General features: G+C 41.3%; 1 protein-coding gene across 1 annotated transcript in view; it reads left to right on the forward strand.

The window, feature by feature from the left end:
* The first annotated feature begins 12,571 nt into the window (after positions 1–12,571).
* LOC124719082 (ubiquitin carboxyl-terminal hydrolase 29-like) overlaps positions 12,572–23,336 on the forward strand; it is a 433,479-nt gene continuing 422,714 nt past the window's right edge. The window contains exon 1 of the mRNA XM_047244762.1: positions 12,572–12,627. The gene's annotated coding sequence lies outside the window, so the exon portion shown is untranslated. The remainder of the gene's footprint in view (positions 12,628–23,336) is intronic.

A 23,336-nucleotide genomic window follows, 5' to 3' on the forward strand; every position in this document is an offset into this window, starting at 1 on the left:
TTAAACTTTCATAATGTTGTGCTTAAGATTAATGTTCTTTCAGAGAGTTAATATTTAACATTGTTGTGTATAAACTTATTTGACTTTTTGGTGTTGGTAAGATGCATTATCCATTGCGCTGTTTTTATGTTGGCGAGTTGAAAACTGTGAAAATCTGTAATTTGGTGAGAAATACTGTGGCATTAAACTTGTCATTTCACCTCACACAGTTGTTCTCAATTCAAGAATAAGCAAGCAAAAACCAAACCCCCGTAACCTTACAAGTTTGCTGAACATATAAATCATTATCTTTGTTCTATTTGGCATTACAACTTTGGTAATTATTGTTGCTACAACTAACTCACTAATTTCTATATAGATAATCTATTGACAAAATCATGTTGGCCATTCAGCGCCATCACATCATGGCATCATTATGTCAGGGTGCACTTACACTGTCTGTCACGACACTGCACATCAAGTCAATTCATGTCACGTGATTTCAACTTGCATTGCTGTCCTCAGCTGTTTTTTTCGTGGGAATTGGAGTCTTTGTAAGACGATTTTTGACTGTTTTTACATGCAAAATGCAGGTACACAATCCAGTAGCTTATATACAGCGATGCTGGAGTCCACATGGATATGAAAATTACATTTATTGGACTAAAATGGTTCAAAGCTTGTAAAGCTGGTAATAGCTTATAAATTAGAGAAGGGAGATAGAAGTGCAGAGCAATGCAAAAAAAACTGTGGGGCCGAAAAATGTCACTATGTGGTACAGAAGGCTCACATACTATACAAGGTGCTTAACCGAGTGAGGTGGTGCAGTTGTTAGCACACTAGATCTGCATTCGGGAGGACGATGGTTCAAACCAGTGTCCAGCCACCATGATTTCTTTAAGTCGCTTCAGGCAAATGACTGACTTTCTTCTCCATCCTTCCCTAACCCAATGGGACCACTGACCATGCTGTTTGATCCCCTCCCTCCAAATCAACCAAGGAGCCTGAGGAAGAAGAATCTGCATTTAATAAGTATTTTAGAAAGTTGAAGCACTCGTTTGTTTTCATTTGTTACATCAAATTACACCCAGAAATACTGAAAGAAACACAGTGATAGAGCTGCAATCACTTCCTGTGGAGAATGGGTTTGTTTAAGTTCAGTTGCCACTCCAGGGTAAATTTTTATGCAATAGCCATTTGTCCCTCAGTACCTTTCCCTTCAAAATTTGCAGGTTTTTTTCACATCTTGTATTTGGCTTTTAATGGTGAAGCGCCTTATTTGTACTACGGTTAGCTAGTGAAACCACATGAATGATGACCACTGATGCTTGCAGAACTGTTTCACACACAATTCAGAGAGCTACTTAAAAATAAATAGTGGTGCCACAAACACATTAATTTAAACAAGCAACTTTAATACATTACTTGATACATATTTCAAAAAACTCATATTGTCATTGTTGCAGTGCCTGAAGGTGTCAGTCCATTTTTTTATGAAACATTACAAATGCCAGACAGCATGCATATAAAGTGCACTTACTAATCAGTTTGATCCACCCACAGTACTTTTTTCACTTCAAGTTGCAGCCATACTGCAATCCATTTCATTGTCAAATATTAAACACAGTACCAGTATGTATAAGAATATATTAGTAGGCAAGTAATTTAGTACACTCATGTCATACCATTTAGATTGCTGCATCTATGCTTCAATTACTCTTTCGACACTCACCATAAAATTATAAATTTTAACAAAAGAAATTGTTGTAACTGCGACCAGGACGGTTGTGGGGTAGCACTGACGAGCCGTGGAGAGGCCCGCCAACAACAATGGAAGAGGAGGGACACGACCAACGTGGGACAGAACGAATACGACAAGACCGAACAACAGAGTCACAAGGAAACAAACTCGTACACGAACCAGGGAGAAAGCAGTCTAGCGCAAGCGAGGTGTAAACCGACGTAAGCGAGATTAGACTGACTGGACGAGCGAGTGGCCGGCGCTTGAGTACACTCTCGGGGGCTCCACTATTGGCTGCTGGGACCACGTGTTCCACTGTGGCGCCCCCACACTAAAAGCCGGCCAGGAGGCGCGCGCCGCCACAGCTTACGGTGCAGCGACCTCTATGGGTCTTCGACGTCCATGACGTCTGGCGCGAATTCAAATTCCGTGGCGCTTGGTACTAGAGAAATAACGGAACTGAACAATTTATACGAGGGCAGTTCAATAAGTAATGCAGCACATTTTTTTTCTCGGCCAATTTTGGTTGAAAAAACCGGAAATTTCTTGTGGAATATTTTCAAACATTCCCGCTTCGTCTCGTATAGTTTCATTGACTTCCGACAGGTGGCAGCGCTGTATGGAGCTGTTAAAATGGCGTCTGTAACGGATGTGCGTTGCAAACAACAGGCAGTGATCGAGTTTCTTTTGGCGGAAAACCAGGGCATCTCAGATATTCATAGACGCTTGCAGAATGTCTACGGTGATCTGGCAGTGGACAAAAGCACGGTGAATCGTTGGGCAAAGCGTGTGTCATCATCGCCGCAAGGTCAAGCAAGACTGTCTGATCTCCTGCGTGCGGGCCGGCCGTGCACAGCTGTGACTCCTGCAATGGCGGAGCGTGCGAACACACTCGTTCGAGTTGATCGACGGATCACCATCAAACAACTCAGTGCTCAACTTGACATCTCTGTTGGTAGTGCTGTCACAATTGTTCACCAGTTGGGATATTCAAAGGTTTGTTCCCGCTGGGTCCCTCGTTGTCTAACCGAACACCGTAAAGAGCAAAGGAGAACCATCTGTGCGGAATTGCTTGCTCGTCATGTGGCTGAGGGTGACAATTTCTTGTCAAAGATTGTTACAGGCGATGAAACATGGGTTCATCACTTCGAACCTGAAACAAAACGGCAATAAATGGAGTGGCGCCACACCCACTCCTCTACCTAGAAAAAGTTTAAAGCCATACCCTCAGCCGGTAAAGTCATGGTTACAGTCTTCTGGGACGCTGAAGGGGTTATTCTGTTCGATGTCCTTCCCCAAGGTCAAACGATCAACTCTGAAGTGTATTGTGCTACTCTTCAGAAATTGAAGAAACGACTTCAGCGTGTTTGTAGGCACAAAAATCTGAACGAACTTCTCCTTCTTCATGACAACACAAGACCTCACACAAGTCTTCGCACCCGAGAGGAGCTCACAAAACTTCAGTGGACAGTTCTTCCTCATGCACCCTACAGCCCCGATCTCGCACCGTCGGATTTCCATATGTTTGGCCCAATGAAGGACGCAATCTGTGGGAGGCACTACGCGGATGATGAAGAAGTTATTGATGCAGTACGACGTTGGCTCCGACATCGACCAGTGGAATGGTACCGTGCAGGCATACAGGCCCTCATTTCAAGGTGGCGTAAGGCCCTAGCATTGAATGGAGATTACGTTGAAAAATAGTGTTGTGTAGCTGAAAGATTGGGGAATAACCTGGTGTATTTCAATGCTGAATAAAACAACCCCTGTTTCAGAAAAAAAATGTGTTGCATTACCTATTGAACTGCCCTCGTAACAAATAACAAAAATAATAAACAACATATAACTGATGTCAACCATGAGAACTACAATGGAATGAAATATGGAGATGTGTGCATGGCCATTTATCAGGAGGAAATGAGCTTAGGGGTGACATGAAAGACAGATGCCATCATCCATTAAAACTATTTTCCTGAGAAACCTTGACGGTGCTATGACATCACTGTGTGGATGCCGCCCTTTGCAATGCATTGCAGAATGTTTTGATGTGATGCGACATGATGGACAGCATGAACTGGCCTTCATGAATGTCACTACAGGGTTTACATAAAGTCCAGGAACACTTGCAATTATTTGTTGTACAAGAACTGAACATTGTACAGATGTCACACAAATTGCATTTAGAAGAGAAACTGTGATAATTTTTTTACAAACATTCGATGCACAACGAACCAAATTCTTTGGACTCCTTATGAATGTCTCTTGTATGCACTCCTCATTCAGCTCACACACACTGGGACATCCGCTTCTCTTTACCAGGCACAAGCATCCCGTCATAACGAATTTGTTGTGCCAGTGGTAAATGGCCTTCCTTGTTGGTACTTCTTACCGCACTTGGTTCTAAACACCCATTGAACAGCTGTAGCGCACTTGTTTTTGTCGAACTCCAACATACAGAAAGCTCGCTTCGCACCTGAACTCGCCATGTTTGCGACTAGCGCTGACTATCGGCAAATTACCAAACAACGCTGTGGCGGTAAACATGAAAAAAAATAACTTTCAGGGTTTCTCTTCAAAATGACGTATGTCTGTGTATTACCACTTCAAGGTGGTTTGTAGAATATGGACAAATATGTAGATATTATGATCTTCCTTCCTTTCTGGACAGTTCCTGCAGTTGAGAATTTCTGGGAAACAACGATAAGTAGGGCTTGGCAAATGATACTTGGGTTCGAATGAGCTCAAGGTTGCCCAAGATGCCACAGCGTTCGACACAGCATCGAGCTTGTTTGAACAATCACATGGCCTTTCGCTCCCGCAGCGTGGATGCAGGGAATATGAAAGAAACTACGAACTTGCCACAACAATATGCTATGTCTCTGCTTAAAATTTAAATATTTCATGAAACACTGGAGGAAATAACATTAAATCCTACCACTGTACAAAGTCCTATTGTGTTTGAACGATTTTACAATACGAGTACACATACAATACCGGTATGTACGGATATATAAATATTTGTGCTGATTTGTAGGTGAAGGTAACAGACAAAGACGAAAATTTCGTCCTCCCAAAAATATTATTTGACTGAACCCAGTATAATATTTTTTTTTTATGAGACATTGAATTGTTACAAACGAGCAATGCACTATCTGTTCGCATATCAGAATAATAGATAAAAATGTTACCAGATTTTAAGCTGTTTGAAAACAAGATGGCAACTTTCAATGAAACAATCAAGCCAATTAATCAAGAATTAATAGCCAAACAAACGAAATAAGTCATAATAAAGTGACAGTCATTTTTATCATGAGAATGAATTATAATGGCAAGACCCATCTTGGAAACAGTACCATGAGAAGTCACTTGATCGTGGGACGAGTGAAACCTCGATAATTGGGCAGAATTATCTGCACACTGGAAGACATTTCAGTCTGTGTTTCACGGTTATTTTTATTGTTAAAGTCCACAGTTCATTAGAAACGCTAGGCTGCACGTACTTTGCATCCGAAAGGCTTCCGTTCCGATCCGGTCTGGCGCCAGCTAACGACGGAGTAAAAAACGAACACCAGGTGGCTAATGCACTTGCGTACATTTGAGGGAGAATCGCTATACGCAATACGCCGGATTGGCCCACCAAACATGTTTGTTTCCTGTTTGGCAGTGCAGTCCGGTGACGCACCATGAGTGGGATGATCAAAATGGAATTTCTATTCATCTCGTGAGGAATGAGCCTCGCTTGTGGGACCAGCGGATTAAAGGTTACCATAACCAAGATATTAAGTGAGAACTGTGGGAATCTATTGGGAAGCAACTATCAGTCAAAGGTAAATATCAAAATTACGTTGCAGTAGTTTTAATGCTTGCTTTCAAATCACTACATATTACTACAAATCAGTACTAATTTCAATCATATTGCTTTTAACATATAATTTTGTTATCAAACTATCCAAAAGAAATAAGTTTTTTATTGCTAAAGTACCAGTCCATACGTTCGTTTTGCCATGGAACGGCGTTTATCCCATTGAAGTACGACTTGAATTTGTCTCTGATAATTTGAACCTGTTGTGATGGTCTGTTGAATGTTCCTGATGAACCACTTTCTTGACTTGGTGATGCACGATCTGTTGAATGTTCATGATGAACCACTTTCTTGACTTGGTGATGCACTTAGTCTTCTTCTAAATTTGCAGAGTTGAAGAAGTCACAACCTTCACAGTCACTAATTATATTGTGCAGTAAACTGATACATTTAACTATCCTCTCTGCTTTGCCAGGTTCTGTTTTAATACATTCTCCCAGTAAACGCCACTTGGCGTTGATACCAAAAGCACACTCCGCACATCTTCTATCCCTCGACAACCTGTAATTGAAAACTTTTTCTTAGTGTGAGAGATATCGTTTGGAATAACGTTTCATGGAAAGTTTTCAAAGGATATGCATCATCTCCAGCAAAACAAACGGCATATCTGTAGTAATTCATTCGACAGGCGAAGGGTGACGTAGTGTAGAATGACAGTTCTCCAAGAATGCAGAGAAAGTAGAAGCGGAAAACGTTCCTCTGTCACTCTGTTTTCCATAATTTACCACATTTTTAAAAATAGATCGACGACAGTAGTCTGCCACAGCTTGTAAAACTACTGGAAAAAGCTTTTTGTAGTAAAAAAACGTAGTTCCGTTTTGTTTTGGACATTTAATTCGGATTTGCTTGCCATCAATGCATCCAACTGCACGAACAAAATTCCACTGCTCTCGATACTTTTTCAAAATTTTTCGTACCAGGAACGGGTAGATAACACTCACAGAAATTCCTCCATATCCCATCCACAACTGCACTTACCTATTGCTTAATCACTCAGTCGAAATGTTAGTCCTTGGACCGAAGACATCTACATCTACATCCATACTCCGCAAGCCATCTGACGGTGTGTGGCGGAGGGTACCTTGAGTACCTCTGTCAGTTCTCCCTTCTATTCCAGTCTCGTATTGTTCATGGAAAGAAGGATTGTCGGTGTGCATCTGTGTGGGCTCTAATCTCTCTGATTTTATCCTCATGGTCTCTTCGCGAGATATACATAGGAGGGAGCAATATACTGCTTGACTCCTCGGTGAAGGTATGTTCTCGAAACTTCAACAAAAGCCCGTACCAAGCTACTGACCGTCTCTCCTGCAGAGTCTTCCACTGGATTTTATCTATCATCTCCGTAACACTTTTGTGATTACTAAATGATCCTGCAACGAAGCATGCTGCTCTCCGTTGGATCTTCTCTATCTCTTCTATCAACCGCATCTGGTACGGATCCCATGCTGCTGAACAGTATTCAAGCAGTGGGCGAACAAGCTTACTGTAACCTGCTTCGTTTGTTTTCGGGTTGCATTTCCTTAGAATTCTTCCAATGAATCTCAGTCTGGCATCTGCTTTACCGACGATCAACTTTATATGATCATTCCATTTTAAATCACTCCTAATGCGTACTCCCAGATAATTTATGGTATTAACTGCTTCCAGTTGCTGACCTGCTATATTGTAGCCAAATGATAAAGGATGCGTCAATTCGCTGCAGATCCTCCTGTATTTCAGTACGATTTTCACGTGTTACAACCTCTCGATATACCACAGCATCATCTGAAAAAAGCCTCCATTAAACGACTGTGGGGAACCGTATCGAACGCCTTGCGGCAGTCTAGAAACATGGCATCTACCTGGGAACCTGTGTCTATGGCCCTCTGAGTCTCTTGGACGAGTAGCGCGAGCTGGGTTTCACACGATCATCGTTTTCGAAACCCATGCTGATTCCTACAGAGTAGATTTCTAGTCTCCAGAAAAGTCATTGTACTCGAACATAATACGTGTTCCAAAATTCTATAACTAATAGACGTTAGAGATATAGGTCTATAGTTCTGCACATCTGTTGACGTCCCTTCTTGAAAACTGGAATGACCTGTGCCCTTTTCCAATCCTTTGGTACGCTACGCTCTTCTAGAGACCTACAGTACACCGCTGCAAGAAGGGGGGCAAGTTCCTTCGCGTACTCTGTGTAAAATCGAACTGGTATCCCATCAGGTCCAGCGGCCTTTCCTCTTTTGAGCGATTTTAATTGTTTCTCTAGCCCTGTGTCATCTATTTCGATATCTACCATTTTGTCATCTGTGTGACAATCTATAGAAGGAACTACAGTGCAGTCTTCCTCTGTGAAACAGCTTTGGAAAAAGACATTTAGTATTTCGGCCTTTAGTCTGTCATCCTCTGTTTCAGTACCATTTTGGTCACAGAGTGTCTGGACATTTTGTTTTGATCCACCTACCGCTTTGACATAATTCCAAAATTTCTTAGGATTTTATGCCAAATCAGTACATAGAACTTTACTTTCGAATTCATTGAACGCCTCCCGCATAGCCCTCCTCACACTACATTTCGCTTCACGTAATTTTTGTTTGTCTGCAATGCTTTGGCTATGTTTATATTTGCTGTGAAGTTCCCTTTGCTTCCTCAGCAGTTTTCTAACTTGGTTGTTGAGCCATGGTGGCTCTTTTCCATCTCTTACGATCTTGCTTGGCACAGATTCACGTAACGCATATTGTACGATGGTTTTGGACTTAGTCCACTGATCCTCAACACTATCTGTACTTGAGACAAAACTTTTGTGTTGAGCCATCAGGTACTCTGAAGTCTGCTTTTTGTCACTCTTGCTAAACAGAAAAATCTTTGTACCTTTTTTAATATTTCTATTTACGGCTGAAATCATCGATGCAGTAACCACTTTATGATCGCTGATTCCCTGTTCTGCGTTAACTGTTTCAGATAGTTCGGGTCTGTTTGTCACCAGAAGGTGTAATATGTTATCGCCATGAGTCGGTTCTCTCTTTAACTGCTCAAGGTAGTTTTCAGATAAAGCACTTAAAAAAATTTCACTGGATTCTTTGTCCCTGCCACCCGTTATGAACGTTTGAGTCTCCCAGTCTATATCCGGCAAATTAAAATCTCCACCCAGAACTATAACATGGTGGGGAAATCTACTCGAAATATTTTCCAAATTATCCTTCAGGTGCTCAGCCACAACAGCTGCTGAGCCAGGGGGCCTATAGAGACATCCAATTACCGTGTCTGAGCCTGCTTTAACCATGACCTTCACCCAAATTATTTCACATTTCGGATCTCCGTCAATTTCCTTCGATACTATTGCACTTCTTATCGCGATAAACACGCCTCCCCCTTCACTGTCCAGCCTGTCTCTGCGGTATACATTCCCATCTGAGTTTAGAATTTCGTTACTGTTTACATCTGGTTTCAGCGAACTTTCTGTCCCTAGTACTATGGGGGCATTGTGACTGTTTATTAATGAGAGCAGTTCTGGGACCTTTCTATAGACGCTCCTGCAGTTAACTATTAGCACATTAATATTGTTATTCCCTGTTGCATTTTGCCTACTCCTACCTTGCCGCATCTCAGGAGGCATCTTGTCGGGCCTAGGGAGGGAATTCTCTAACCTAAAAAACCCACATGTGCACTCCACACGTACTCCGCTACCCTTGTGCCGCTTCCTGCGTGTAGCACACGCCTGACCTATTCAGGGGGACCCTACATTTCTCCACCCCATAGCGGAGGTCGAGAAATTTGCATCCGAGATCTCTGCAGAATCGTCTGAGCCTCTTATTTAAGCCTTCCACTCGGCTCCAAACCAGAGGACCGCGATCGGTTCTGGGGACGATACTACAAATTGTTAGATTCCACCCCGCAAGCGAGGCTTTCCGCCTTCACCAACTCCGCCAATCGCCTGTATGAACTGAGGATGACCTCTGATCCCAGACGGCACAAGTCATTGGTGCCGATATGAGCAACAATTTTCAGTCGGGTGCACCCAGTGCTCTCTATCGCCGCCGGCAGGGCCTCCACATCTCGGATGAGGCCCCCGGGCAAGCAGACAGAGTGAACATTGGGCTTCTTTCCCTACCTTTCCGCTATTTCCCTAAGGGGCTCCATCACCTGCCTAACGTTGGAGCTCCCAATCACTAATAAACCCCTCCCACCGTGTGCCTGCTCGGACCTCGCTGAAGGAGCGGCCACATGTCCACTCACAGGCAGAGCAGGCGATACCACACGGCCAGCCTCCACATTGACCCTCCGCCTCGTGCGCCACGAACGCCGCTGAATCCGCCACTCTCCTTGGGGAAAGGGTGGCCCAACTGCGCCCGGTACCCGTGAAGATGTCTCGACAGCAAGGTCAGTGTGTGAAGCATGTAACACCTGGGGTGTACCATGCGACGCACCCGACTCCCCACTGCCGCTACACTCCGAGGCAGCAGCCTGAAGACGGCTGACCGCGGCCATCAACACGTTCAGCTGTTCGCGAACAGTGGCCAGCTCTTCCTGCGTCTGTACACCAGCAGTCACACATCCTATCCATCCTAAGAGTTACTGTAGAGAGTTAATCAACTTTTAACTAGACTGCTAATTCACTAAAGGCGGCTGATAGTTGACTAAACTGTGGTTACTAGACACTTCTTGTAGAAAACAATGAAAATAGCACTACCTGTCTCTGGACTGTATTCAAAACAAACACGAGCACTACTGGCACTATGGCTGACTAAAGGGGCTCTCTCTGACTGTATTCAAAACAAACACGAAATCTATGGAACACTATTACTACCACTCTACAATTAAAGCTTCCTAAAAGCAAAAACACACGGAAGAAGAAGTGACAAGTAAGAAAAATACAGTTAATACTTAAATTAACATAGCTCTCTGCACAGCAGACGTGGCGCAGGCACCTGTTGCTAAGTACCTGAAACAGTGAAATGATATTGGAATATTACTCAAATGATGTTGATAGCCTTTGTTAGTGATATTTTAGGAATATTAAACATGCATAAACAATAACAGAAAATTTGTTCCAAGAGCAGAGTACACCTTATGTGCTGATTTTGTGAGATTTATGTTTCCTTTTTCTGGTGAACAGGCTCTAATAATGTGGCAGAACTTGCGAGACCCTTTTAGGAAAAAATATAAAATACAATGTGACTTAAAGAGCGGTCAGGAAGCTGCTGCATCTGATAAATGGCCCTATCTAAAAAGCAAGCTGTTGTTGAACGACAGCTCAGGAAACTTGTCTGCCATAGAGAAAGAATGGCCTTCTCCACGTGATCAAAGTCATTGTACAAGCAAGTGGGAAAAGTACAAATAATGGTGAAACGTGTCTCTCTTCAGAAGAACGAGAGGCGTCTGCATCTATGTCGTCTTCTGTGAAAGCAGGCAGAAACAGACCAAAACGTCATGTAAAAAAAAAAAAAAAAATATGATTGTTTCATAGGCTCTGGACATCAAGAAAAGAAAGATCGACCTATTTGAGCAACATGTTTCTCGAAAACAGAAATATCAGGATGATGACGACTAGTCCTTCATGAGTTTACTGCCATCAGTCAAAGAACTGGATCAACTGGAGAAAATGAGACTATGTACGAAAATCTTGGGGGACGTCACTGAAGCCTTACAAGCTCACAACTTCAAAAGTGATAAGAGGTCGTTAAGTTTAATACAAACACACACTGCATGTCCTCTACCATCATTACAGCTGTCAACTAACCCATGACAAAGTGCATCTAATTATACCTAAGATTCGTCTTCCTTTGTGAGCGTAGCTCAAATGTGTCCCGCTGCCCATCAACCTGTTTGCAACTCATTTAATGGGCTATCCCTAATGTACTGTCAATATGTCTTTATGTATAAAGTAAGTGTTTATTATCCCACAATTTTCCTCATCACATTCAGTGCTGATATTTGTCAGTCTTGAACCAAACAATTGTTTCGTTCTGATTTTCAGATTATTCATGGCTACTTGTTAACAGTTGTTTATTTGCTGATAGCATCTATTACTGTGAAGGAATTTAGACATATATTTGTTAATGTTACTAAATATATTTTATTGTAACGGATGCTAGAATTTATTTATGATACTCTAACATTATTTGACCAGTTATGCCACTCACAATAACTAAAAGGCTATCAGCTGTTTTTAACTGCTTATCTGATTGTGATAGTTTTTCTTATGGAGCGATACAGTCCCTGAAGTTGGATTGGTCAGTTATATCGTCTCTTATACGTTCAAGTATGTAGTCAAACGTTTCTATAAACATGGTGTAATAATCTTTGAACTTGTCTGGAAAATTTCGCAGTGACTGGCAAATTGTAAAAAAATTCCCCTGCAGATCTCTCTTCAATAAAACGATGCACCCAACTCCTTTTCCTCCGTCTTTTAAAGCGAACGTTCTCGTCCAGCAGTAGCCAACACAAAAAATGATCATTCGAATCACTCATGATCGCTTCTCAACAACTGCAACTGCTGACCTATAGCGTGTAACTAAGTCCAGTGAGGAAACTCATGAATGACGACAGTACACTGGGTTGACGCTCGGTGTAATCTCTTCCATTGTCTATGTGAGGGCAGCTGGCAGCCAGTGTCCCACGTGCGTCAGCTGCGCGCCATTGCCGAATGGCTCGGATCCAGTGTAGTAGTGCACTGTGTAGGCATTGAAGTCGGACGTCGCTGGAGCGCGTTTATCGCTCTTCACCAGACAGGTTCGGATGGGACGACTTCCGGATGCAATGTAGGTGCCGCCTAAGACAAGTCGTTGTGATAGTAACAAGAAAAGTCACTACATCGCAGAGCGATCAAAAGTTCGAATAGAGCCCGAGATTTCCGAAACTGTGACGTCAACTGCTCGAACAGCGTCTACTAATAGCCCTACTAATAAGATGCAAACAATCACAGAGATAGAGTACCAAAAACATAGTTATACAATTTCGCCGTCTTTGAGTATCGCGTAGCTATGTAGGTTGTAATCTTTGAAAAGCATCTTGGGGTGTGTGTGTTTTGTTTTTTGAATGTTTAGCGGAAGGGATTTTATACGAAGTAAGTGTTTGCTCCGATTATTTTTAAATCACTTCTACACAGTGATATCAGCATTAAACAAGAACGCTTATGTTACGGAAACGATCTGCGGATAGCGCATGAATCTCAGTATATCATGGCATGGCTTATGTCATTATGTGTATACGACTAAACAGAAGTGAAGTGTTCGTGAATGCATGTTATGCGTAGTAGTTTCAACCAGTTTCGACGACTAGTGATATTTGTAGTTGATATTTTCTGTATGATTGCATTAGATCGCTTAATAGTGGATACTGATATGTCTTCTCATACACTACCCATTACTAGTTTTCAACTGAAGACCGGGAATGTGAAACGCTGGAAGTGTCAAAATTGGATATTTTAGTTTTTCACGAATAAACTGCTTGATTGTACCATGACTAAAACCTTGGGATACGTTGAAGGGCCCAGAGAAGCCTCCTTGTACTTAAAAGTACCTCCATTAGAGTTAGCCATGTGCAAATTCATTTGTTCCTGACATGAACGCTAAATGTGGCGAGCGTGTGTTATCGCGGTGGTAAACATGCTGTAACCTGTTGCTCGCCCCCTTACGTAGAGGCAACAAGGAATAGTACTTTTTACATCATTTCAGTTATCTTAGACGTGAATGTTTTGTGCCCTGCTTTATGATGGAAAGGCGAGAGGGGGGAACACACAGAAAAATACTCAGCTAAGAACGCAAGAGAAGCCGTATACAGCAAACAAGTGGGCGGTTATTGCTCTGAAAGAAACGGCACAATGTAAGATAAAATCGTTTGATTATTTATTGGGTATTGTGTAGTAGAATGAGGTAAAAACAAATATGTGATTTTGGGGTTCAAACTGCATGATTTTCTCACCTTAGGATATAATCCTCACCATTCACTGACCAACATATTAAGTGCTGGAAAAAAAAGCATCTATTAGCCATGGTCGATTTTTTTAAGTGTAACTCGGGGACTCTTTTTTTCTTATTGTGTAAGTGATGTCAATACTATATATTTTGTTATTGCTTCCATGGAAGTGAGGCACGACACGTCTTTACCCAAATATCAGTTTATAGATATATTTAATTTCCAAACTTATTACACTTTTTTTGTCAGACATTACAGAATGTGTAAGACTGTTATAATCGTATGTAACATGTATCTCTTGTGGCTTCTTTGTGTTTTTTGACATTTTGGACTTAAGCGTTTCTTATTTCCAGTGTACAGTTTTTGTATTTGAGTAAACTGGAACTGTGTTTCTTTTTATATATTGTCCATACATGTATATCTTACACACTGTACCAAAGATATTTGCCACCTATGTAAGCCTGATTTACCATTGAGGTATCATTAGGCTGAGCAAATTGTAGCTCCACTTCTTCTTCCTCGAAGTGTACCTCTAATACACTGTTGTTCCAGTAGCTATACTAGATTAGATTATATTAGGTTAATACTTGTTCGAGAGATCGTGAATACGACACTTCGTAATGATGTGGAACGTGTCAGGTTAATAAAAGATGTCTGTACAAGATATTACATTACACAAAATATTGCATGACATTAATGTTTTTTTTTTTTTTTTTTTTTTTTTCCCACCTTAATTTATATCTAAAAATTCAGCCAATGAGTAGGAGTTGTCATCTAGAAATTCTTTTAATTTATTTTTAAATGTTAGTTGGCTATCTGTCAGGCTTTGGATGCTGTTTGGTAGGTGACCAAAGACTTTTGTGGCAGCATAATTTACCCCTTTCTGTGCCAAAGTCAGATTTAACCCTGCATAGTGAAGATCATCCTATCTCCTGGTGTTATAGCTATGCACACTGCTATTACTTTTGAACTGGGCTGGATTATTAACAACAAATTTCATAAGTGAATATATATACTGTGAGTTTACTGTGAGGATCCCTAGATCCTTAAATAGATGTCTGCAGGATGACCGTGGGTGGGCTCCAGCAATTATTCTGATTACACGTTTTTGAGAAATGAATACTTTTCTACTCAACGATGAATTACCGCAGAATATGATGCCATATGAAAGCAGTGAATGAAAGTAGGCATAGTAAGCTAATTTACTGAGATTCTTATCACCAAAATTTGCAATAACCCTAATAGCATATGTAGCTGAACTCAGATGTTTCAGCAGACCATCAATGTGTTGCTTCCAGCTTAACCTCTCATCAATGGACACATTTAAAAATTTTGAAAATTCTACCTTAGCTACAGACTTCTGTTCAAAGTCTATATTTATTACTGGAGTTGTGCCATTTACTGTACGGAACTGTATATACTGTGTTTTATCAAAATTTAAAGAGAGTCCATTTGCTGAGAACCACTGAAAAATTTTGTGAAAAACATCATTTACAATTACATCACTTAGTTCTTGGTTTTTGGATGTTATTGCTATACTTGTATCATCAGCAAAAAGAACTAACTTTGCATCTTCATCAATGTGGAATGGTAAGTCATTAATGTATATCAAGAACAGTAAAGGACCTAAGACCGAACCCTGTGGGACCCCGTACTTGATAGCCCCCCAGTTTGAGGAATCAGCTGATGTTTTAACATTACATGAACCACTTATTTCAACTTTCTGCATTCTTCCAGTTAAGTGTGAATTAAACCATTTGTGCACTGCCCCCCCCCCCCCCCCCCCCCCCTCAAACCATAATGACTTGGCTGATGGGTAACTTAGTATTTCAGTAAGATCTACAGGTATTTGCAGTAAATAAAGATCATCCATGTGTCTTTAAGATAAAAACATAAATAACACCGTTGTATGTAGAATTATTGACATATAATAAATCTGGAAACTCCAGAAATCATTTTCTGCATGTTGCCTGTGCCATCTTACATTTAGCACTGTATCATATCATGGTTGGGCTAGTGTGAGGTGTTATAGCGCCCCCCCCCCCCCCCCCCCCCCGAAATATTGGTTACAGTGACAGATATGTAGTGTAGAACTATGTCTAGGTTAGGTTGGAAGATGGTGATGCGAGTTGGCAAAGCTCAATTAACGTGAGTGCCTAATATAGGTTGTGGTTACAGATTGACCTATAGCACACCTAAATGTTAAATTTGCACCCTATTTACCATACTTTGCCATGTTTACTGCACCTTTTGTTACAAAAACTAAAAGTGTAAGGTAAATTCAGAAAACTAGCAAAATTTTATGCATATTGTTTACACATGTTGTGCATGACCTACAAAAAATGGAAAATGCCCCACTACATAACTTTTACCCATTGCTGAGTAAATTTATCATTTTCCCAACATTATATGCTGTTTTATTGCAAGTATCCTGGGGGTCTAATGAATTGTTGGTGGTGAAACTGCCATAGAGCAGCATCTTGAGGATTGTATAAAATCTTGATGACAGTGTTATTTAAAATTTAACTTCAGTGTACCGACAAACTACATGCTGTAAAACCTTCATCTGGATGTTTTCCATGATCAGTCCAAAAGGAAATTCAGTTAAACATTGTGCAGTAGTGCATTTACTACCCACTGCTCTTAGGTTTGATGAATTTACTGGTTTCATTTAAAATATTCAACTGTTTACTGTTTCCCAGGTTAGTCTCTGAATTGAAATTCTGTGACAATTAGACACATGTTACATTTGTATTGTGATGAAGTAGGTTCATAGGAATTAGTTCGCAATTTCTTTTTCACAATTTTAATATCTCTTTGCAGGTATACCTTCACTGTGCCAGTCTTGAGTTTCTTCTTATTTGTATTTATACTGACATCATAGTTGTTGTGTTCATCAATGCAGTAGATGACTGCATTGTGGTAATCCTTCAGTGCCATTGCAGTGTCATTAATTTTTGCCCAAAGTCAGGCATTGCAAGAGTATGTGGGTCAGCTGAACCCACCATTGTCAATTGGTGGGTTTGTCAAGTAGCATGATGATTATGTGGCTTATGATGTCATAAATTCGAAAACAGAAACTGGGCAGAACACTGACAGTATTTTCTCTGGGTCTATATGTTGTGCTGTCACTCTGTTCCATAGTGTAGCCTGAGGTCTAATCTAGGTTGGAAGGCGGTAGTTTGGTTGAGAGTTAGCATAGCCAATGAATTCACAGAACGTCATAGATGCAGTGACATACTGATCTGCAGCATAGTCAGAGGCCTAGGTTACAGTTAGGTTGTGAGGTGACAAAGCAGTATCAAATACTTCAGTTAATCTGGATACGTAAAGTGTAAGACACCTACTTACTTTCTACCACCACACACAAGCAGATCCCTGGGTCTTCATGTTTCCACATATATCTTTCTCTGATCCTACTCGTGATGTCTTTTGCACTATAGTATCATTTTACCACTGTGCTCTACCACCTATCCCTTAGCAGATGCAGCATAGGAAAAATGATTGTTGATTTGCTTTCATATATGGCTAACTTTCTGATATCCTGTAATGTTTTGTACAAGATATATGTCGTACGATTTAAGCCTCAATGTGTTCTTGATTCATCTTAGAAGTTTTGCAGAATCATTAATTGAACCTGGCAATATTAGGACCAAGAGGCTCCCTCTTCCATCTAACCAAACAATCTACATATTTTGCAGTACATTCAGTACAATAAAGGTAAGTGACATTCAGTATACAACATGAGTACACTAAGGTGACAAAAGTTGTGGGGTACCTCGTAATATCATGTTGGACCTCCTTTTGCCTGACATAGTGCAGCAATTTGACGTGGCATGAACTCAAGTCGCTGGAAATCCTGTGTAGAGATATTGAGCTGTGCTGCTGTATAGCCATCTGTAATTTCAAAAGTGTTGCTGGTACAGGATTTTGCTCAGGAACTAGTGACTTCTCGATTATGTCCTGTCAATGTTGGGCAGTTTGAGTGGCCAAATCATTTTCTTGACCTCTCAAGAACATTCCTTAAACCTATTGGTATCAGTTGTGGCCCGTGACTTGGCGCATTGCCATCCATAAAAATTCAGTTGTTGTTCGGGGACATGAAGTCCAAGAATGGCTGAAAATGATCTCCAAGTAGCTGAACATAACCGTTTCCTGTGAATCATTAGTTCAGTTGGACCAGAGGACTCCGTCCATTCCTTGTAAACACAACCCACAACAATATGAAGCCACCAACAGCTTGCACAGTACCTTGTTGACAACTTGAGTCAATGGCTTTGTGGGGTCTGCACCACGCCTGAACACTACCATCAGCCACAGTTTTCCAGTCGCCTAGAATCCAACCGATACGGTCACGAGCTGAGGAGAGGGGCTGCAAGCAATGTCATGCAGTTAGCAAAGGCAATCACGTTGGTCGTTACTCCCGTAGCCCATTAACGTCATGTTGCACCGCACTGTCCTAACAGATACATTATTCGTACATTCCACATTGATGTCTGCAGTTTTTCATGCATTGTTGCTTTCTCTGTTAGCGATGCAACTCTAAGCAAACACACCTGCCCTTTGTCATAAAATGAAGCCCGTCGTCTACTGCGTTATCCATGGTGAGAAGTGAGGTGGTATGTCTGAAATGCCCAATATGCTAAAAGAATTCAATACCCAAGAATACAATGAACACAACATCCATCAAGGATGGATGAGTGTTGACACTGTACATCCAGGACACCAAATCGTGCAGGTTAGCAAAATGGTTAACCTCATCACTGATGCCTCCAGCATTTCAACTAGTGGTCCAGAAAATGAAGATGAAAATTTGCTGGCTGCTTTGGAGGCATTTACATGTTTAGGTACTGCTTCGCGATGGTCAGAAGCTCGAGATGAAAACAATCCGTATTAGATATCTGTCCAACAAAAAGGGTGCGACTCAGCTGCTGGTAAGCAGTAGGCTTGCTTACACAGATCAATACATATTTTTTTTTGTTTACTAAGCTGTACTAAATACATTCGTAGTGTACTTGCCTTTGTAATAATCTCATAAGGGGGAAAAAATGGATCACACCAGGGTGCATGCATAGGTGGTTCATTAAGCTTTACAGATGGCACAACTAACAAATTGTGTGCTTGACTGTGTGCCCACTGCCTCTATGTGAGCATAAGGAAGTAGCGATGAGTGAGACATTTGTGTTTCAAGAAGACATTGTATGTAAGGCTGTGACAGAGGGGTAAAAGAGGCATTCATGTTTGGCCATGGCCATACAGTGTGTGAAGCTGCCGGATTTGTTGGTGTTTCGCAGCAGATGGTTCAATGCATTAACAAGCAGTGGTGTAACACATGGCCACAAAACAGGACATCAGAATTATCATTGGAAAAAGATCCTCACACTAAAATTATTTTTTTTTTCCATTTATAATTTTCAACTATTACTTCACTTATACTGATATTAAACCAGAATAATGCTCAGTGTATTATTTATTAATGTTTTTATAAAAGGCCTGAAAAGAAAAGGCAAAGTAATATTTGAGGCTGAAGATTGTGCTTACAGTGTTCAGGAGCACTCTTCAAATAACTTTCCAAGAAAGGATTGAAATTTGTATTTCATTAGTTTCATTTTGATCTTCGAGTAGCTGCATATGAACTTTATGTTCCCAGTGCAGATGATATCAGAGGGGTTGGTGACAAGGCTAGCTTTGGTCTGGTGGCCATACAGTGTGAATTTTTTGAGAGAATTCTGAGAACACAGTGTGAATATGGTGAAAATATGGAGGACCGAAAATGTACTGGCAATAACATTCATAGCGAAGCACTGATGTGATTGAAAACGGCACTTTACATCTTATGGTTGAAAACAATCTGATCACACCAGAAAGTTCCGCAGTAATAACTGAAGAACATATTTAAATTGGAAGTAAAATACAAGAGAAAGTAGTGTAAGTTTTATCAGTGTGTGTTCGACAATGAGTTGATTTGATCCAAAGAAGTAGACTTGCGGGAGGGGGGGGGGGGGGGAGGGTATGAAAAAGTGGAGGGTGACTCTTCGTGGAACATAAAAAATTAAATTAAAAAGAAAAAATGTTTCCACACAGTGGCTTGCCCCTGTGAATCTCTGATTACCATTCAGTAATCTTTCTGTTGCACAAACTGTTGGCTGGTTACTACCCCAACATCAAATGGCTCGTGTCTCTCTTGACCTGTGCCAAAAATTTTATTTTTTCTAAATGCTTAGTCATCTGGAACTCCCATTTCTGTCACTTCAATTTCTGGCCAAGCCCCCACATACACAAAAAATTTGGATAACATTGCTGATGATGAGTAGATGCGGTCCCCTTGTCAGTATCAATACAGCCACTGTAATCTTTTCCTGCATTTGGAATGCAGGCTTCTTCAGTGTAGACTGGCAGTTCACAGAGGTATCATATTGCGCACACCCTAGTAATTCCCTTGTGAAGTTACTTTGATTGCCGTCCCATCTTGAAGATGCACAATGTCTCTTGGTCTTGTTCCCGCATGCAAATAAAACAATAATTCCACACAGTAGTTGTGCTGCCCACGTAATAAATTGTTTTATCATTTTTTCGTCCACAAGTATTATTCGTAGGTGAGAATGTGTTGAGATACAGATCACGCTTCTGGATTGATATGTAAAAGCACAGCTTACATATTTGTTTGTTATTACTTTTCTAGTGGTGGTGCTCTATGATGGTATAATCAAACAGTACTGAATCTTTTCACCAGTTTATGCACGTCGTAATCTTCAGTCTGAAGATAGTTTTGATGCCACTCTCCCAGTCTACATTTTCAGTCTGCCAGCTGAGTTCAAGCCCCTTTACTGTTTATTCCCCACTCCCTTCCTCTCCTCCAGAACTTACATCCATTACCAAATTAATTACTCAGAAGAGTCTCATGCTGCTTTGTGTACTGAAGGTCGAGCTTTAATCATCTGCAACTCTGTATCAGGATTTGCTAACAATATTCATATGATGGATCCTTGTATACATCTGCAGCATTACACAACAGCTTTAGTGTGGTACTGACATTGTTTAGATAGTGTGGAAAAATGTTGGAATCCTCTTTGAAGCCTAGGTATATAACTCCCAAGATCAGCTTAGGGGCTAACACTAAGTGAAACTACTGTTGCTGCCTAGGGCATAACACGACTACAATATATGAAATAAAACGAATGGAGACAGCAGCACAGAGAATTTTTTTATTCACTGATCATCAGAATCCATGCTCGCATCGATAAGAGGGGTAGGATCAGATATAAACTCTTTGTCTTCCAGACATGATATTCAGTTCTAACACATTACTTTTACATACTGCCGTCAAAAATAGATTGCTAAGAAGCAGTAGTTCTTCTGACTAAGGTATTTTTGAAAGCAGTGTGTAAAAAGTGATGTGTTAGAATTGAGTGTTATGTCTGAAAGACAAAAAACAAGTTTATATGTGATTGTTTATTATTTGTTCCAATATCAGCTGCTCTCTTGTTGCTGTGAGCATGGTATTTAAGGATCAGTGACTGAAACATTATCTGTGCTGCTGTTTTAAATCTTAAAGCCGTGTACTGATTTGAAAGTCGTCTCTCAGTGCCTGTTTCTCACAGTAGTGCCAACACACTGGAATCAATATTGCATTCACAGTGCCTACTTCAGTACTTTGGTGTGTTGCTTAGTAGCTAAGTTTGGCAACAGGCAGAAATGACCTTTACCGACTTCCACCTATTCGTTCGGCCCTTTTGCTGTCACTTACTTACAGAGAAAGTGGTGTATGATTTCATTAACAAACCTATGGCAAAACTGATAAATAAAATCATCTATATTGCATTTTCCATAACATTATCCATGTCTCTGGATGTGGGTATAGGTCACAAAATGATACTTGACAGTTGTAAGTCAAGTTAGAGTGTTTGTGGGTGAAGCTAACAATACCTCCAAAACCACCCACCCCCAATCACTGGTATTTGTATGGAGTGCTACCCTAGGTTCCCTTATTTTATGCTGTAGTAGTTGTGTCGGTGCAGTTGTTGATGTGGAGATATGACTGTTTGAAGTGGTTGTATCATATTGTGCTAGTCACCAAGACGTCATCTATCTAATCACTGTATTTTTCAAGGCGGAAAATTGAGCTTATTCTATAATATTCTCAAGCCTTTATGAATATTCTTGAATTTTCAAGAATAAAATTTGGTAACGGCACATATCACATTCATCCTCAGCCTGACACGATCATCTTAACCAATGGGTTGTGCATTTTAGTAAAGACAGAGGAACAAATAAAAAATGTGTATCCACTTATGAAGGGAAACTACATGAACAAGGAGTGGTTGTGCGTGCAAACAATTTTAAGATCAAAAAATTATGTATTTCATCTATCAGTGAATACAGTGTGGTGCCTAGGAAGGCTACTTACTCAGTTTGTTAGACCAATATACAAACAAGTCGTATTAATTAGTTTTATTACATTAAGAAAATTACAATACTTAACTTTTGCAATTATACAGATTTGTCGCAAGTGAAGAGCGACATTTGAAATAATAACTGTCATTCAGTATAAGCAATTCCAAGTCTGTGACACTTGCAGAGTACAAGCGAAGTAACTAGAGTTGATGCTGCTTTTGAACTGGGCCGTCAGCAGTCAGTCGCGGTAATTATGTCCTCTTCACATAGGGGCCGATGCTGTCACGTTGTCGTTCTGGTGCTGTCACGTTGTCGTCCTGGAGAGGGGTCGGTCAACGTGCTATTGGCTGACATCTTCTCACAGCCATCTCTTCTTTATTGTTCCCAACAGGTACACGGGCACTTGACTTTACGCCGTAACATTCTTGCCCCCCCCCCCCCCCCCCCAATGTGACGGACTGTCGTTATATAAGAAGCACGACAACGGGAGGGGAGGCAGGAGCGCGGACACTCTGGGGGACTGGAAGCTGTGGCTACAGGAGACGTCAAGACTTCTGGTCGTACCCCACCATCTGGCCTTCGCTCTGGTGAAAAAGTCCCCCAGAAAACGGCCAGAAGGGTATGTTTCCATCTCCTGAGGCGCATACCCAGATATAGAAGGCGTCAGCTGCTGCGGCGTGGGCGGGTCCAGCTCCATCGGCATGAGGAGAGGAGGTGAAGGCTCCGTCTCCGTGAGGTCATCCCATGGTGTTGTCATGACACCCTCTGGCAGCTGTTGTGGCCTCGCTGTCCTGGTATTCGTGAATCTGGGGGAAGAGATACACAAGGATTGACTATGGCGAATTTGATTGTGATGTCGGTGCTGCAATCTGTCTGGGTCTGAAATGAGATTCACGCATGCGCCATGCAGCGCGAAGCGATACTTGTGGCCTTCCTTCAGCTCCGGATGCTGAGGAGGGTGGAGCAGTGTCCGACGGCAGTGGCTGTGAAGCAATTCCACTGGCAATGGTCCACCTTGTGGATGCGAATGATAGGAGGCAAGAAACGGTTGCAGTGCTTGATCCCTGGTGTGTGTGGTGCGATTTTTGGCCATCTGCTACTTGAAGGTTCTGACAAAACGTTTCCCTTTGCTGATTGACTGTGGATGGAACGGTGCACTAGTTAGATGCTGTATGCCAGAATGTTTCAAATTCATTTGACTGAACTGAGAGCCGTAGCCCGACACTATGACTTTGGGCAAACCTTTGAGGCAAAAAATAGAGGACAATGCCTGAACTGTGCTACGTGACGTTGTCGAGTTCATTGGCACAGCATAAGGAAACTTGCTATAAAAGTCTACCACACTCCACTACTGAGTGTTCCAAAAAGGTCCCACAAAGTCTATGTCCACACATTGCTGTGGTGATTGTGACTTGGGTCAAGCAGAGAATTTTTGTGGCAGAGCGGTCTGATTTTCCGCATGTG

Source organism: Schistocerca piceifrons, chromosome 10, assembly GCF_021461385.2.
Source record: "Schistocerca piceifrons isolate TAMUIC-IGC-003096 chromosome 10, iqSchPice1.1, whole genome shotgun sequence".
Classification (NCBI taxonomy): Eukaryota; Metazoa; Arthropoda; class Insecta; order Orthoptera; family Acrididae; genus Schistocerca; species Schistocerca piceifrons.